This window comes from Culex pipiens, chromosome 2 (genome assembly GCF_016801865.2).
Source record: "Culex pipiens pallens isolate TS chromosome 2, TS_CPP_V2, whole genome shotgun sequence".
Lineage (NCBI taxonomy): Eukaryota > Metazoa > Arthropoda > Insecta > Diptera > Culicidae > Culex > Culex pipiens.
The window spans coordinates 147,654,192-147,673,464 of record NC_068938.1 but is presented as its reverse complement, the minus strand read 5'-3'; positions in this window follow the sequence as shown (position 1 = coordinate 147,673,464).

Below are 19,273 nucleotides of genomic sequence, written 5' to 3'. Positions count from 1 at the left end.
GATAACCATCTATTGTGAGCTGTATATTTATGAAAATATTGTACAGGAAGCTTGTAAATCCAATTTAAGATAGACGAAAAGATTAAAAAACTGTACCCTATATAGCGTAAAGAAGCGACCCAAAAACAATAATCAAAATACAGTAATTGAGCACACGAAAGTGTCCGAAACCCTAGGTAATAAGTTATACAAAGTAACGTAAAAAAGGAAAAATGACAGTCGTAAAAGAAAAAGGTCAAGCCATCATTTAGAAGTGTGAAAATGCTATATATTATACATCTAAAAAATAAAATTCGCGAAGGAAAAAGAGCCAGAATAATTAAACTTTTTTGTACTTAACTTTAACAGCAGCCATATTTAGGATCGGAAACAATAAAAAAGACAAAATTAAAACAAACAAAAAACTTCGGATGCGTTGCGGAAGAAAGCCAGACAAAAAAATAAGCAATAACATTTAGAGGGAATTATAAAGAAAAAAAAATGCGTGTAGATAAAAAAGACAACTCTCCTGCCCCTCGCACGCGTCGAGGGGTGCGGCACTCAGTACATAAACCAAAGGCACTTATTTAATAAGAATGGTCTCTCCCCAAAACCACATTAAACACGGAAGAAAAAAAAATATTGCTGCACTAAAATGGCGCCCCAAAGTGCAGTCGATTTCTGTGACGCAGCTGGAATTTTGAGACGTGCGGTCTCACGGGAAGAAAATCAGAAGTGTAAGTTTAGCTAAATGAATATTTTGATAATAAAACAAAATGCGAGAAATAAAAACGTTAATAAAAATGAAGCAAAATGGTTGTTTTATCTTGGTGGGTGTTTGAAGAAAGTGGACAGTAATTATGATGACAAGTCCCAGTAGAATATTTCATTTTTGGGAGTGTGAGATAATATGGACACAACATTTTTATGAAATATTGACGGCCCAAGAAGATGTTGGAGATCGTATCTTGATATTAACTCAAACTGATTAAATAGTAGTTAATGCAACAAGCCGCAAAGCACTTGTTTTCATTTTTCAATCATGTTTTGCAATTATTCCTTATAAAAGCTCAATTTTTTAGCACTCAAATGGATGCTGCAATAGTAGTTTATGCAACAAGTTGCAAAAAGGGGATTTTTTCAGCACGAGTCGTACATTTTCCAACGAGGTTTACCGAGAATTACAGGAAAAGTAAGTAGTAGGGTGGGTACGTTTTTCAAAAAGTTCTCGGATCAAGTTTTAGTATGGTTCCCCTTGTAGGGCATGCCCATAGGGACTTTCATGCCAAATATCAGCTCATTTGGTTGTAAACTGGCTGCGCGCATCAGGGTTAAAGTTTACATGAGCAATTCTCTGCGAAATCGGTCTTTTTTCTTCAATTTTAATTTTTGTATTTTTTAATCCGGCTGAAACTTTTTTGGTGCCTTCGGTATGCCCAAAGAAGCCATTTTGCATCATTAGTTTGTCCATATAATTTTCCATACAAATTCGGCAGCTGTCCATACAAAAATGATGTATGAAAATTCAAAAATCTGTATCTTTTGAAGGAATTTTTTGATCGATTTGGTGTCTTCGGCAAAGTTGTAGGTATGGATACGGACTACACTGGAAAAAATAATACACGGTAAAAAAAAATTTGGTGATTTTTTTATTTAACTTTTTATCACTAAAACTTGATTTACAAAAAAAACACTATTTTTAATTTTTTTTATTTTTTGATATGTTTTAGAAGATATAAAATGCCAACTTTTCAGAAATTTCCAGGTTGTGCAAAAAATCACTGACCGAGTTATGAATTTTTTAATCAATACTGATTTTTTCAAAAAATCGAAATTTTGGTCGTAAAAATTTTTCAACTTCATTTTTCGATGTTAAATCAAATTTGCAATCAAAAAGTACTTTACTAAAATTTTGATAAAGTGCACCGTTTTCAAGTTATAGCCATATTTAAGTGACTTTTTTTAAAATAGTCGCAGTTTTTCATTTTTTTAAATTAGTGCACATGTTTGCCCAGTTTTGAAAAAAATATTTTTGAAAAGCTGAGAAAATTCTCTATATTTTGCTTATTCGGACTATGTTGATACGACCTTTAGTTGCTGAGATATTGCAATGCAAAGGTTTAAAAACAGGAAAATTGATGTTTTCTAAGTTTCACCCAAACAACCCACCATTTTCTATCGTCAATATCTCAGCAACTAATGGTCCGATTTTCAATGTTAATATATGAAACAATTGTGAAATTTTCCGATCTTTTCGAAAAAATATTTTTGGAATTTTCAAATCAAGACAAACATTTTAAAAGGGCGTAATATTGAATGTTTGGCCTTTGTGAAATGTTAGTCTTGATTTGAAAATTCCAAAAATATTTTTTTCGAAGAGATCGGAAAATTTCACAAATGTTTCATATATTAACATTGAAAATCGGACCATTAGTTGCTGAGATATTGACGATAGAAAATGGTGGGTTGTTTGGGTGAAACTTAGAACACATCAATTTTCCTGTTTTTAAACCTTTGCATTGCAATATCTCAGCAACTAAAGGTCGTATCAACAAAGTCCAAATAAGCAAAATATAGAGAATTTTCTCAGCTTTTCAAAAATATTTTTTTCAAAACTGGGCAAACATGTGCACTAATTTAAAAAAATGAAAAACTACGACTATTTTCAAAAAAGTCACTTAAATATGGCTATAACTTGAAAACGGTGCACTTTATCAAAATTTCAGTAAAGTACTTTTTGATTGCAAATTTGATTTTACATCGAAAAATGAAGTTGAAAAATTTTTACGACCAAAATTTCGATTTTTTGAAAAAATCAGTATTGATTAAAAAATTCATAACTCGGTCAGTGATTTTTTGCACAACCTGGAAATTTCTGAAAAGTTGGCATTTTATGCCTTCTAAAACATATCAAAAAATAAAAAAAATTAAAAATAGTGTTTTTTTGTAAATCAAGTTTTAGTGATAAAAAGTTAAATAAAAAAATCACCAAATTTTTTTTACCGTGTATTATTTTTTTCCAGTGTAGTCCGTATCCATACCTACAACTTTGCCGAAGACACCAAATCGATCAAAAAATTCCTTCAAAAGATACAGATTTTTGAATTTTCATACATCATTTTTGTATGGACAGCTGCCGAATTTGTATGGAAAATTATATGGACAAACTAATGATGCAAAATGGCTTCTTTGGGCATACCGAAGGCACCAAAAAAGTTTCAGTCGGATTAAAAAATACAAAAAAAATCGAATGACCGAAATCCTAGAGAACTGCTCACATGGGAATTACTATGGGAAGTTGGAACTTTTTGTTCAAACGCTCCTACAGGTCTGGGAAAATCACGCGCCAACTTCTGGTATGGTCAGGCCTATGGGGAATGGTCTGGAGAACACTTTTCCCGAAGAGAGCATATGGATTCGTTGTCCTTAGACCTGGCGCATCGACAAACAATCCGATGTCTCCGGAATCAACGGTTTTCCCTCAAAAAGCATCACATTTTCCTTAGCATGCTATGAAAGTTTGATGAACACCGCGACGCCATATGTCAGACAGCTACCATGTGGGTGAGAAACGGCTGGAATATTCAATTGTAAACCTTCTTTTAACTAGAAAACGATCATTTCGAGCAGTCTGATATTATTAGTCGAATTCAGAATCTTTGCATAGCAAATTTGTATTTTTTTGCAAATATTTCAACCACGTGGTAGCTGTCTGACATATGGCGTCGCGGTGTTCATCAAACTTTCATAGCATGCTAAGGAAAATTTGATGCTTTTTGAGGGAAAACCGTTGATTCCGGAGACATCGGATTGTTTGTCGATGCGCCAGGTCTAGGGACAACGAATCCATATGCTCTCTTCGGGAAAAGTGTTCTCCAGACCATTCCACATAGGCCTGACCTGGGATGGGATAAACAAAGAGAAAAAAACCTATTGTCAAACTAAACCACTTTCAACATGGCCGCTTCTGTCAACCTAAACAAGTCCTTTCTTATGAGGAGAAAATGAGAAGTATTGTAATTTGAGTTGAAAAATAAATAAAACAATTTTAATTCAATTTCACAAATAATTGTAAATTGATTGAATAGATTGATTAAAATATTTTCAATTGAAAGGAATTTATTTCTATCGTGCACCAAATGTTAAACAATCTGCATTTTCATTTTAATAAACAATACATTTCATAAACTGACGATTCTTTTGTTCATTTAAAAGCCTTATTATTTTTTTGCGCGTTACATAGAAATGTCATCTAGATTGAACAATATTAAACCTGTGCTTCCCGTGAATTTAAAATGTGGCGTGACGTAGAACTGGATTTAAAAAGCAAACGAAAAAAATGGCCACAGTTTAGCCTATTTGATTATTTCGCACATTTTCTTTTCAACACGTTGCCACAAATTGAATACCAAACCTTTTACTCTTTGAAGTGAATGACACCTTAGGGCCTGCGACCTATGGAATGTTAACTTTTGCAACATTAGTTCAGTAAAAATTGCCGCTGAATTCGCTTTGTAAATGCCTGCCCCGATCTTGGCCCCGATACTCTTCAAGTGTGCTCCTCTTTGGGGAACTGGGAAAGATTTAATTACTTTCTTTGCGTAACGGGACAACGACAGGAGTAGATATAAGAAAAAATCTCCCCTCCCATTTAATTACATGCAGGCTTTTCAGGATTTTTTTAGATTGAAGTAAGTGATCGTATCGTATCAATTACCTCGAGCGTGACCTCGAGTTATCTTTGATTAGCCAACCATTTCTAGTGATTTGTATCCGGCAGCTCCTTATGAACGGATCCACAGTAAAACGATGGAACATAAACTCAGGATTCTCCACCCACGTCCAACCGCAAATTTTAACAGCCAAATTAAAAAAAAAATCTGTGAGGAAAAACTAAACAATATTACCAAAGAAAAAGTCATCTGCATGCTTGAGCACTGAGTTGAAAAACATCATCAAGAAAATTTGAATTGTCAAGCTATCTGAATCACAGATTGTTTGAAATTTATATTCTAACACGAATTTTCTTGCAAGAAACAGAAGAAGAATACAAACGTAAACACTCAAAAAGAAAACTCTATCCAGCCGTCCCGTCCCAGGGCCTGACCATACCAGAAGTTGGCGCGTGATTTTCCCAGACCTGTAGGAGCGTTTGAACAAAAAGTTCCAATTTCCCATAGTAATTCCCATGTAAAGTTTAACCCTGATGCGCGCAGCCAGTTTACAACCAAATGATATTTGGCATGAAAGTCCCTATGGGCATGCCCTACAAAGGGAACCATACTAAAACTTGATCCGAGAACTTTTTGAAAAACGTACCCACCCTAGTAAGTAGTTTCATGACGAAATTACAAAAATACTTTTCGGTACTGTTATTTTTGGCAATAAAAGTAGACCGATTCGTCATTTAAGAATGACAGGAAAGGTAGGTAGTTTCACAATGGAATTGCAAAAAATAATAATAGATCAAATTATTGAAATAGTTTGATACAAGGGGAACATCATCTAATTCCAGCGTGCCTCTAATGTTATCATATCAGCACTTAGACTTTCAATGACAGCTCATAAAAAGCGTTTTCAACTGAAATCGAGTGAAAATCTGCTCAAAAGAAAGTGAGCAAGCAAGTTTCTATCAAAAGTTTTGCAAAATTAGTTCTTTGAATGATGAAAATCAGCAAATTAGAACGAGATTTTAACTTTTAATATCATAAATCTAAGAAATCATCAAACTATCTCTTAAAAACGGAGTCTGTAATTTTCAATCTCAAATGGTTATTATTGCCCAATTTTCCTTAAGATTTGTTTTATTGCTTCAAAAGAACGTTACTAAGCAACAACAATCAAAAAAAATAATTGCCAGAAACACCAATCATCTTTGAACCAGCCAATCAAACAGATGAAAATTGTAAAAAAAATTGATTGAGCAACAGAAAACTAAAACTTTTTCATTTTATACCAAAACCAACTGACCAATTCCAACCTATTGTGATTTTTCCAAACACTTTCAAAATTTCAATGGAAATTTAAGTGCAATCAACTTAAAGCAATTTAAAATGCAATCTTTTGCGTTTAGAATCATTTTTAGCATGTTTGCGTTGATTTAAAATCATATATTTTTTTGAAAATGTTCGATCTTTAGTATCGCAAAAAGTTTGAAGACTAATGATTGCAAAACAACTAAACTAGAGTAACATGCATTTTAAAACACTTTTTGTTTTCAAGTGTTGAGCTATGGCAGGGGTGCCCAACCTTTTGGCCCTGCGGGCCAGATCTGATTTTTCTAAAGCAGTGGTGGGCCGGAACTAATATTTGATAAAATTTATTTTAATTGTATTTATGATTGGGTTCTTTTAAAGTAAATAAATAAAAGAACTTGTGTTGCAAATAAGATTCATATATCTTGATTTTTAGAATGGAAAACAAAGATAACTCTTAAAAATGTGTTTATTTGACTTATTATAATTTGTTTGTTTAAAATTGCACATTTATTGTTTTTGACGATTGTAATTAAGAGCGAGTTTTTCACCAATGTGTAACAGGTTGTATCGAAGTGCTCCGATTTGGATGAAACTTTCAGCGTTTGTTTGCCTATACATGAGATGAACTCATGCCAAATATGAGCCCTCTACGACAAAGGGAAGTGGGGTAAAACGGGCTTCGAAGTTTGAGGTCCAAAAAACCTTAAAAATCTTAAAATTGTTCGCATTTCCGTAAAACTTCATCAATTCCAACTCCCTTAGATGCATTCGAAAGGTTTTTTGAAGCACTTCAAAATGTGCCATAGACATCCAGGATTGGTTTGACATTTTCTCATAGCTTTTGCAAATTACTGTTCAAAATTGATTTTTTTGAAACCTTAATATCTTTTTGCAACAGCCTCCAACACCCATACTCTCATAGGTCAAAAGATAGGTAATTTCATGGACTATAAGCCTACGGTATCAACTTTTTGGCCAATCGCAGTTTCTCTCGTAGTTTTTCGATTTTTCTACAGTAAACATTTTACAACGTAAGTTATGCCCTGTAGGCCTCCATAGCGGCACTTTTTTTGTCTCAATATTGTCATATTCGGAATCCTCGGAAAATTTCACGTAAGTTATTTTTTTTTATTACCATTTAGAATAAATTAAAAAAATTACAATTTGTTGGATTTGGGGTGAAACAGGTTTTCGCCTACTTGATACAGCATTTGACGTATTGATCACAGAGTAAAAAAGATCTATTTCTTTTTAGAAAAATGTTTTATTTAATTATTTTTTAAATCAAATTTACCACTCCAATACTTCTAACTAACGTGAAATTTACCGAAGTATCCGGATATGATAAAATTGAGACAAAAAAGTGCCGCTATGGAGGCCTACAGGGCAAAAACTAACGTTGTAAAATGTTTACTGTAGAAAAATCGAAAAACTACGAGAGAAACTGCAATTGGCCAAAAAGTTAATACCGTAGGCTTATAGTCCATGAAATTCCCTAACTTTTGACCTATTTGAGTATGGGTGTTGGAGGCTGTTGGGAAAAGTTATTAAGGTTTTAAAAAAATCAATTTTCAACAGTAATTTGCAAAAGCTATGAGAAAATGTCAAACCAATCCTGGATGTCTATGGCACATTTTGAAGTGCTTCAAAAAACCTTTCGAATGCATCTAAGGGAGTTGGAATTGATGAAGTTTTACGGAAATGCGAACAATTTTAAGATTTTTAAGGTTTTTTGGACCTCAAACTTCGAAGCCCGTTTTACCCCACTTCCCTTTGTCGTAGAGGGCTCATATTTGGCATGAGTTCATCTCATGTATAGACAAACAAACGCTGAAAGTTTCATCCAAATCGGAGCAACTCGATACGACCTCGAGAACAAACCGAGCAGAATTTACAATTACTGCCTCTTAAATACCTTGATATACTTTTTAATAAAAAACATTCCAAAAACTATACAAAAAAAACTTTTTGGGTTGTTGTTGTGCACCTTTATTCAAAGTCAAATATTTCAAAACGATTTTAAACAAACACAAAATTTTAAAAGTGTAAAAATATGTATTAAATAATTTTCAATTCGTTATTCTTAGAAATGCACATAAAAATTCAACATCACCAAAAATATATTTTTTTCATTACTCATTTTGAGACATTTTTTTTTAGTTTCTAAATATTTGCAACGATCTATTTTCAGTATGAATGATTTGCTTTTTAAAACTTAAAAAAAAACTTTTTCACTGACAAATTGTTGTGGAAAAACAAATCAGTTTTTTCTTACTTATTTATTTAACGTGAAGACTTCCATCATTGTCATGATTTTTCGATCAAAGATATAATTTTTGCGTCGCTTTCAATATTTTGACAAAATTCCTTCAACAAGTTGTTTAGAATAATGCCCTACACAAGCTGATTCCTTTTGGTAACGATTATCCCATTCCTTGTAAAGTTATGGAAATCGTCATTAATCAATGATTGCCAACTAGGACGTCAATGACTGTGCCACAAAATTATATAAATTTTGAAGCACATTTGATTTAGATCAAAAATTCTTTCAGTGGCTTCAAGAAGGCAACAACCGGCACATGCTGATTCCTTTTGGTGCTGAAATTCGTTAAATTGAATTTAATACACAATTTTTATAGTGATGATTAATTTTCTTCGAAAATGATCAACGGCTTCACCTTAAGAAAATAAAAAAACAACTTCATTTTGAAGTAAACTCAGTTAAAATGAAAGAAATTTAAATTTAGTGTCTTTTTGTACAATTTTAGACAACAATCAACGTTTTTTCAAAAATTTAAAAATTTTACGAAATGGATAATTTTGTTTTCTGGCACCATTTTCCTTTTTAAAATATCAATATAGAAATTATAAGAATTAAATTCAAACATGAAGAATATTGTTATGATGTGTTAAAAATTGATCTCAAGCTTATTTTTTAATTCATACAATCAATTTATTTATTTAATATTTCATGAACAGCCTTAAGGGCTGGTCATAGAACTATTTTGAAAAGCCGTCGCGGGCCGGATGAAATGACCATCACGACTCCGGCCTGAGCCGAGAGACAAAAACTTTGAAAAATATTTGCATCGGACTAAAAAGGGGGTTTTAATCACCCCAATTTGTTATATTGCTCCTAAAATTTATTCAAACAACAACAATGATTTGCATAAATTTTTGTTGAGCAAGTTTGAACATGATAAATTAAAAAAAGTCTCTGCAATACTTTCTTAAAAACTAATCAAAACACAACATAAGATCAGGCCGTCACAACTATTATTCAACGTTTAATTTGCGGGGTGAATCGAAATTTTTGAATTTACTATAACATCAAAGGTGGAAGTACAAAAACATACTAAAAAATATCTTTTTAATTCCTTATACGTAACCATTTATTATAATCGACTGCCATACTATACAATTTTCCTTTAAAACATTCTATAATAAATATCATTATAGAGAACAGATTGCAGAACAAGTTCCCTAAAAGGTATCAGTTTTAGTTCATTATTAGTAAATATAACTTCAATAAAAAAATATGTTGCTTTTTTTTTGACAAATTGTATACAGAAAAGAGAGTGTCCTGGAAATATACACAATGTATTAGTTCAATAAATATTCAAAATGTTTTACAAGATGAGTTCCATATAAACAAAAAATCTTAAAAGATTAATTACCTCAGTTAAAAAATAACAGCTTTAATCGTCACTATCACCATTTCAGGCTGCAAATTATTAAAAAAAAAAAAACACTTTTTTTCGAATGCTCAAAAATGGAAGGGGTCGTACCGCCCATCCGTCACGACATATCAAAAACTGGAGTTCAGATTCGTGACTAGGGACAAAAGTTACTCCTTAGGACAAACTTTCATGCAAGTCGAAGAGGGGTCGGGACAACTTTTTCCGATTTCGAGTGAATTGGCGGAGGACCCAGTTCAATTTATTTTCATAAATCAATATATCAAGTTGATACATTACTGGTATCATCAAATTGTATGCCTTGTCTTACATCATATTGCTTTAATTGAATTGCACTGCCGTGTTGTTACATAGTTTAGAGAAAAGTTATCTGAACATAATATTGATATTGATATTGATTTTCAAAGAAAAAGTAGATAATGTCAAGGATTCGAAACTTCTGCTTCCAAGACGAAACAATGGCATTTGGAAAAAAATCATTGGAACCGGCCGGCCCTTTTGAAGAAAATGCCAATGCCACGAAACAATTATTGAAGAAGTCAATTTCGTAGAAGGCAAAAATGATTTTGAACACTAATATAAGTGGTAAATTGCCCTTCAGATTGTTGAGAAATAACGAACATTTCAAAAAGGTTAAATCACCTCCATACGAATGAAATACTCCTCCAATAACCATAAAATACGACCACAAGAGTCTAATTTTTCACTGAACCCATAACAGTGCTTACCTTTTTTTGTCCCTTCTTTTCCCACGAAAGTGGCCTCTCCCCCTTCCGGAAAGTTATGATTCCATCCATTTCAATTATCCCTCCTCACACACACACACACACATACGAACCCCGGGGGAAATGTCCCCACGCACGAACGCCAAGTGTGACCAACCCCGGGCACGTTCCAGTGACCGTTAATTGAAGAGACCAAAAGTGAAAAGCCATTCGAAAAAGGCATTCGGCTTCCCACATACATACACACACAATAACTTCTGACCAAAACGATTATCCATCTCTGATCACGTTCCCGCCGTTCCTCTCTCTCTGTCGCTTGTGGTCCGGTCCGGTCCCGGGGACCTTCCGGAAACCCCGGCGAAAGCCATTTCAATCAACAGTTAAGCCGACAGTTCCAGTCTGGGCATTCTTCTTTTTTCCGGGGTGGGGTTTTTTTTAGCTGGGAAATTCAAAGAAGGAAAAAAAGTGGCAAGAAAATAGGCCATCCTCTCGTTATTGTCACTTTCATCTTCTTGTCCGGAATATATTTCGGGGCGCTTCGAGGGCTTGTCCGGGCTGCCTGTGGCCTCCAAGTCCCACAGGTATTAAATATATATGTCCCGAGCTGGTCCCCGAGTGGCGTGGAGGACAGCGGTCAAGTCCCAGCTTTCATTATGTTTAGGAAAAAATGGTAAGGTGAAGATTGTTCTTTTGATCTTTATTACTACTTTTTTCTCTTTACTCTTTACTCTTTACTCTTTACTCTTTACTCTTTACTCTTTACTCTTTACTCTTTACTCTTTACTCTTTACTCTTTACTCTTTACTCTTTACTCTTTACTCTTTACTCTTTACTCTTTACTCTTTACTCTTTACTCTTTACTCTTTACTCTTTACTCTTTACTATTTACTCTTTACTCTTTACTCTTTACTCTTTACTCTTTACTCTTTACTCTTTACTCTTTACTCTTTACTCTTTACTCTTTACTCTTTACTCTTTACTCTTTACTCTTTACTCTTTACTCTTTACTCTTTACTCTTTACTCTTTACTCTTTACTCTTTACTCTTTACTCTTTACTCTTTACTCTTTACTCTTTACTCTTTACTCTTTACTCTTTACTCTTTACTCTTTACTCTTTACTCTTTACTCTTTACCTTCACCTTTCACCTTCAGTTTCATCATAACATACACAGAAAAAAGTAGAATTTTGGTTAAAAACAAAAGAAATTTTTTTTAAAAAATACTCCAACTAAAAATCTAAACTTCTAAGGATGCATTGTGAATTAGCTTCTACTTATTAATTATATTTTTAATTTTGCTCTTTTATTTTTTCATCTTTTGTTATTTTTTGTTAAATCAAGCAAAATATTATAATAGGGCCGAAGCCGAAGTGTAAACAAAGAGTATATCCTGCTCGTTCCTTATGTAAACATCATATGACGTGAGCAGGATAGACTCTTTGTTTACACTTTGGCTTCGGCCCTTTTATATTGTTTTGCTTGATAATCTAATTTCTAATAATTCGATTATTCTACTTTTTATGCACTGATTATTACATCTTCTATGTTTGTGTATATTCTAATGCTTCCATTTAACCCCTTTTGAAAGTTATGTATTAATTTTGAAATTATACCTCACCTTTATTTATTCCATTTTTATCTTCTCATCTATTTATCGAATTATCTACTGACAACTCATTCGTCATATCCCTCTTATTCATATTTGTTTTGCTAAATTTTTCTTCTCTTCTTTCCATCTGTCGTCTCCTTTTTATCAAAATCATCTACTCTTCTATTAGGGTAATTCTCTACCAACTCACACGAAATCGGGAAAAGTTGCCCCGACCCCTCTTCGATTTGCGTGAAACTTTGTCCTAAGGGGTAACTTTTGTCCCTGATCACGAATCCGAGGTCCGTTTTTTGATATCTCGTGACGGAGGGGCGGTACGACCCCTTCCATTTTTGAACATGCGAAAAAAGAGGTGTTTTTCAATAATTTGCAGCCTGAAACGGTGATGAGATAGAAATTTGGTGTCAAAGGGACTTTTATGTAAAATTAGACGCCCGATTTGATGGCGTACTCAGAATTCCGAAAAAACGTATTTTTCATCGAAAAAAGCACTAAAAAAGTTTTAAAAATTCTCCCATTTTCCGTTACTCGACTGTAAAAAATTTTGGAACATGTCATTTTATGGGAAATTTAATGTACTTTTCGAATCTACATTGTCCCAGAAGGGTCATTTTTTCATTTAGAACAAAATTTTTCATTTTAAAATTTCGTGTTTTTTCTTACTTTGCAGGGTTATTTTTTAGAGTGTAACAATGTTCTACAAAGTTGTAGAACAGACAATTACAAAAATTTTGATATATAGACATAAGGGGTTTGCTTATAAACATCACAAGTTATCGCGATTTTACGAAAAAAAGTTTTGAAAAAGTTACTTTTTGCGTTTCTCTTTGTTTCGTCGTCCGTGTCTGTCGCGGGTGACCATGAACGGCCATGATCGATGACGACCAACTTTTTTAAAACTTTTTTTCGTAAAATCGTGATAACTTGTGATGTTTATAAGCAAACCCCTTATGTATATATATCAAAATTTTTGTAATTGTCTGCTCTACAACTTTGTAGAACACTGTTACACTCTAAAAAATAACCCTGCTAAGTAAGAAAAAACACGAAATTTTAAAATGAAAAATTTTGTTCTAAATGAAAAAATGACCCTTCTGGGACAATGTAGATTCGAAAAGTACATTAAATTTCCCATAAAATGACATGTTCCAAAATTTTTTACAGTCGAGTAACGGAAAATGGGAGAATTTTTAACACTTTTTTAGTGTTTTTTTCGATGAAAAATACGTTTTTTCGGAATTCTGAGTACGCCATCAAATCGGGCGTCTAATTTTACATAAAAGTCCCTTTGACACCAAATTTCTATCTCATCACCGTTTCAGGCTGCAAATTATTGAAAAACACCTCTTTTTTCGCATGTGCAAAAATGGAAGGGGTCGTACCGCCCCTCCGTCACGAGATATCAAAAAACGGACCTCGGATTCATGATCAGGGACAAAAGTTACCCCTTAGGACAAAGTTTCACGCAAATCGAAGAGGGGTCGGGGCAACTGCTGTGTGAGTTGGCGGAGAATTACCCATTATTTTCCATATTATATATTATATTGTCATATGTTCATCTAAATAACTTTCTTCTCAACTTTGCGTTCATTTATTTTCCCATTAAGTCTACAAGCCTTCTTATCATGAAATTATCTTTCCTTCTCATCTTTTCACTTATCATCTATTTCTTATTTTCTTATCTACTTATTTCATTACCTAATCCTAATTGAACTTTCTAATATTCCTTATTTTGTTTTAAATAATTCTGTATTTACATTTTCTCGTCAGTTTAATCAGTAATCGAATTCTAATTTTTGGATATTTTTTTATTCTACTATCTTTTCATTCATAATTATTGCCATGATTTTTTTAATTTCGACATGCTTAAATTTCTCATGTCCTCCTTTTTGTTATCTTTTGTTTTTTACTTTTTTCTTTTCATAAAATTAGATTATTTTGCCATTGTTTGGTCTAGTATATATTTTTTAATGTAGGGGAGAGTGGGGAGACTTGATCCCCGGGGACACTTGATCCCAAGCCTGTATCTCGTCAGATTGTGGGTAAAATAATTAGCTTTGTTCTAGAAAGTTGTGCGAAATTGACTAAAACTCATTGTAGAAAACAAATAAAAAAATTAAAAAATGTTTAGATTAAGTTACACACATTTTTCTGAGAAGTGCTGCAAAAAACTTCCAAGAGATCTTTTTTCTTTGTTTTGATATGTATAGAAAAAACTCAAAAATTATTCAAAAAAATATTTTTTATACATGAATTGTTTGATAAAAATATTAACTCCAAAAACCTTACGCATTTGACGTTAAATTTATCGTCATACTATTTTTACAATAAATTGTTTAAAAAAGTGCGTTTAGGGAGACTTGATCCCTGCATTTTTACAGTCACTGGAATCAGCCTCAAGATTAAATAATTGGTCTGGGTTTTCGTACATAGTTTCCTTTAGTAAAGTTGTACATAACTTACTGCAGTTTGAACCGTTTTTCAAAAGTTGTGTAAACAAAAATTACCAGCTTTTGTAAACATGCTCAATTTTTGTCTAGAAAAGAAAATTTTAAGTTTTTAAAAATTTTGCATGCTAAACTTGTTATATTTTGAACACAAACGTACAGGTTTAATGTGAAATTGCTGTAACTTGTAGAAAATTAAAAGTTTGGATGAATATGACACATTTTGCTTAAGATTTCTTCAAAATGTTGAAAGGGGGATCAAACTACCCCCAACATTTTGAAAATGCCGGTTTAAAATATTTTTTTAAAACGCTTGGCATGATTCGAAGAGTTTATCTGATGAAATACCCTTATCAGCCAAACATAGTTGAATGTTTAAGCTTTAAATTCATGCAAAAAGATCATAGTTTTGTGAGAAATTGACAGAGTTATGTGCGATACAAAAAAAAGGGATCAAGTCTCCCCACTCTCCCCTATTTTATTCATTTCCCGTGCTAACCTGTTCATTTTGTCATTTTCTTATCTCTTATGTTAGCATCTACTTTTCTACTATTTTTCTTTTGTTTTCATTTGCTTTTTTTTTTCTTATTTTGTATTTTGACTGGTTCATATTTTCTTGATCTATTCTTATGATATTGCTTCTTAATTTTTTTTTCTTATGTTACTTTTATTCTTTTTTTCTAATTTTGTTTATATTCAAATTGAAATTAAGTACCCATCAATTTCACAAAAAAAAACTTGTTTTGTCGTTTTAGCACTGTTCTTTAATCTTTTTATCTTATTTTATTTTTTATTTTCTAATATATAACTTTTAATAGATTTTAACAGTTTTCATTATTTTAAAGCAAAATTATTCCTACAATACCAAAACTCACCCTGAACACAAATCGGCTCCAAAGCCCTTGTGTGTGTGGTGGGACAAGGATTTCCTTCTTCTCTTTCCAATTTTTTTGTCACCCACAGAATGAATTGTGTCACAAACGGACCCTTAGAATCCTTAGAATATGCTGTTGGAACGAGTCCTTGTGGAAAAACATAGCGCCTTTTTGTGTGTGTGCTCACCCGCGGTTTCCCATGGATCATAAATAGCAATGAAACACCTGCGATAAATCTGTCCTTGCCGGGGGTGGGAAGTGAGAGGACCCCCATTTTGGATGTTTTATTACGTGGTTGGTGGTAATTCCTGAGGGAGGAAATATGACCAAAATTTTTTGCAAGAATTATATGTGTCATTGAAATATTATTTAAGTATTTTATTCAGAAGACAATTGTGAATGAAAATTTTATTTAAAAAATCATAAATTTTTTTTAAGTCCTTCAGATGAAATCAGCAAAATTTCATCGATTCTTGACAGCATAACATTTTAATCTGAAAAAGAAGAAAGTTTTTTCTCGAACATATCCAAAAAACACACATAGAAAAAAACACCCGAAGACCCAAACCCCGTAGAACAAAGGAATATATGATCAATTTCAGCACATAACATATGTCAGTTAGAGCGGATTATGGTCCTGATTCAATTATCGTCAATTTCTCATCGCGAATCTGTTCGGAAAATTTCGCTACCGAAGCTGCTTGCCCTTTCTGAGGGATGAAGTATTCGAGGCAAAAAAAAGCATCATGTCCAAGTCGAACGACCAGAAAAACAGACAAAAGTAGAATTCATTTGGGCCACCCACCCAATGAGGAATGAAGGAAGGAATTGGTCCGCTTTTTTCCCTAGCAATTCTCGAGTAACGTTCAGTTTTGCCCAATTTTCGCCAGATTGCTTTTTTCGGTCCTTGACGAAGGGACACTTATGGAAATGTTTGCCTATTTGTTGCTTTATAAATTTAATCAATTTATTTTGTTTGATTTGTTTCATTTGTTTCATTTGTTTCATTTGTTTCGTTTGTTTCATTTGTTTCATTTGTTTCATTTGTTTCATTTGTTTCATTTGTTTCATTTGTTTCATTTGTTTCATTTGTTTCATTTGTTTCATTTGTTTCATATATTGTTCCTTTCGACAAAGTTACTTCTTCGATTATTTCCTCATTTTTTACGGTGCCAACAAGAGTGCGTCCCCCACAGAATCCGAGAGGCGAGCCAAACCTCCCCAGAAACATCAGCAGCGACAGACCGGAACCCAGCTAGAGAAAGACGAGCTGCATAAATCCAGGGGAAGGCAAAGTCCGGCATGCTCTAGAAACAAAAGTGATACAAATTGAATACTGAACAGATCAGAGGATTTCGGGATGGATTCGTTCGTTTTTTTTTTGCCTGCTATTGCCTTTGCGCTACTGTTGATGATTTGGCCAACCGAGGAAAAAAATCAGTCTTCTTTTTTTCACAAGAGTTGGCATTTTTTTCCCTTTTTTCCTCCCACAACGAGGAGGAAATTTAGACATTCGGTGATGATATACAGAGGGAAAATGACGATGAGGCTTCCTGGATTGATGGTGATAACGACACGATGGCAAAAACCGGACGCGAGCTGCTGACGGCAGAGGAGCCAAATTACTGGCAGGATTGTTAGCACTGAGTTGGGTGAAATTGAGCACGTCTTTATGGATTTGTCGAAAAGTCTTTAGAAACGATAATTTCTGGATTTTTTTTAAATGGTCCAATAAACCAAATTTTTAGTTTTTGCATTTTGGGTGTTTTTCAATATCCCTGACTCAAGGCGGTTTCAAAACACCCAAAAAGCAAAAACGGGAAAGTTGGTTTATTAGACCCTTTAAAAAAACATAAGATTTTGAGATTAAAAAAAACAAGGAACAGGTGAAAATGGTTACAAAGAACAACAAAGAACAACAAAAAACAACAAAGAACAAAGAACAACAAAGAACAACAAAGAACAAAGAACAAAGAACAAAGAACAAAGAACAAAGAACAAAGAACAAAGAACAAAGAACAAAGAACAAAGAACAAAGAACAAAGAACAAAGAACAAATAACAAAGAACAAAGAACAAAGAACAAAGAACAAAGAACAAAGAACAAAGAACAAAGAACAAAGAACAAAGAACAAAGAACAAAGAACAAAGAACAAAGAACAAAGAACAAAGAACAAAGAACAAAGAACAAATAACAAAGAACAAAGAATAAAGAACAATTCTGTTACAATTTGGATGATTGAATTACATTCACAATAAAATTCCAGTAAAGGTTATAATTCTATGCTACATTAAGATCAATTGAGATTATGGGGTTTCCATTTTACAAAAACAAGTTGAAATTTGTGCCAAAAAAACACGCTATCCAAGCATCCAAATCAATCCCTCCAAATCTGAAACAAAAGTATCCGACCGGACTCAACCGTCCATCACGACCTCACACGTTTGACCGAAATATGCGCATTTACACACCCCCAACTCTCACGAATCTCATTGCCCATGCCAATCCAGTGGATCAACGAGAACACCCAAGCCAAGCCTTAACCAAACCAACCAAAACGATAGCCCATCGCCTTTCATCGCCCGAAATTACACAAATTAGTATCGCTCTAATTCAATATCCAATCATCGAGAGGTTGTAGGTAAAGTTTTTCCTCTTTTTTTTTGCTTACGTTCTGGTCCACCACCACCCCAGCATCACTGGGTGAAGCCACGTGTCTGGCCAAAATCAACGACCCGGTTGGCTTTTGGACGTTCGTGATGAGTCCAGCTCACGGTTCATCGCAATTCATCCTGACAGATTGGTCGATGAACGCTGGTGGGAGGTGAGAGAGGTGGGTAGCATTTTTACGATCCAGCGCCCATTCCACCCTCTGCGCGCTAATCGAATGCTCGTTAAAGGCTGATGGCAGAGTCGTCGTCGTCGTCGTCGATGCTGGGACCGGGAAATGATACCCAGAGAATCCTGTGGGGGAAGGACAGGAGTAGGACGATGATGTGACGAGACGAGCCTGGCAATATCCTGAACTGTCCAAATGAGGATGGAATGTTGCTGATGCGAAACAATCTCGAGATTGGAATGATGCAAAAAGTTAAACGAATCAGCAAAGTTGAATCATGAGGAGCATGATTGAAGTTTGAGGAAGATTCACTGAATATAAATTTATAAAAGTAGTTTAAGAAGTTTATGATATTTTTTTAATCATATGGTTTTTGGACCTAACATTCCTTACAAGACTCTCCACTTATCCTATCGTACTAAATAACGATAAATTATCACAATCATACACCCAAAATTCAGAGTCGAGATAATCGTTCTCTCAAAATTTATTGAGGGCTCAGTGCCAAAATCGATAGAATAATGGTACCAACTCACACCATCATAACAAATGAGTTCATTCGTTAGTTGAATCAATAAATCTCCAACAAGTGTCATACATCGACTTCTGACTTCTCCTTGGTCACCAAGGTGTGGTGGCCGAGGCAGCTAAGTCATTGGATTGGTTTATCAAAGGTCTCTGGTTCGATTCCCGTTGTCGACACTTTTGGTTTTTTGTTTGACGGATGAACTTTTTTTGCAAATGAACCTCGAGAGAATAGTTCTATCGCCCATCTCGAGCTGTGTTCTCTGCGTCCGTGAATGGTACCACTATTCTCTCGACTCGAGACCATCATTCTCTCGGACTAGCGCTGCCAGTTTTGGGTGTAAACAACTTCCGCCATGCTCTACTCGCCGAGACGAGTGATGAATTATTTATCGTGCATTTTCTGGCCCCAGCTTACCGTCAGCTTTGCACGATGCTACAACCATTTGACTTATCCAAAGCACGAGGTGGGATAAACGTCATACAGGTGTCATCATGATCATAAGCGTGTTCAGCACAGTTGTTACTTTGAGTTCGAAATAGTTGATCGATCTCCCTCTACTGAATCTCAACCCAATGATATGTATCGCTAATGACA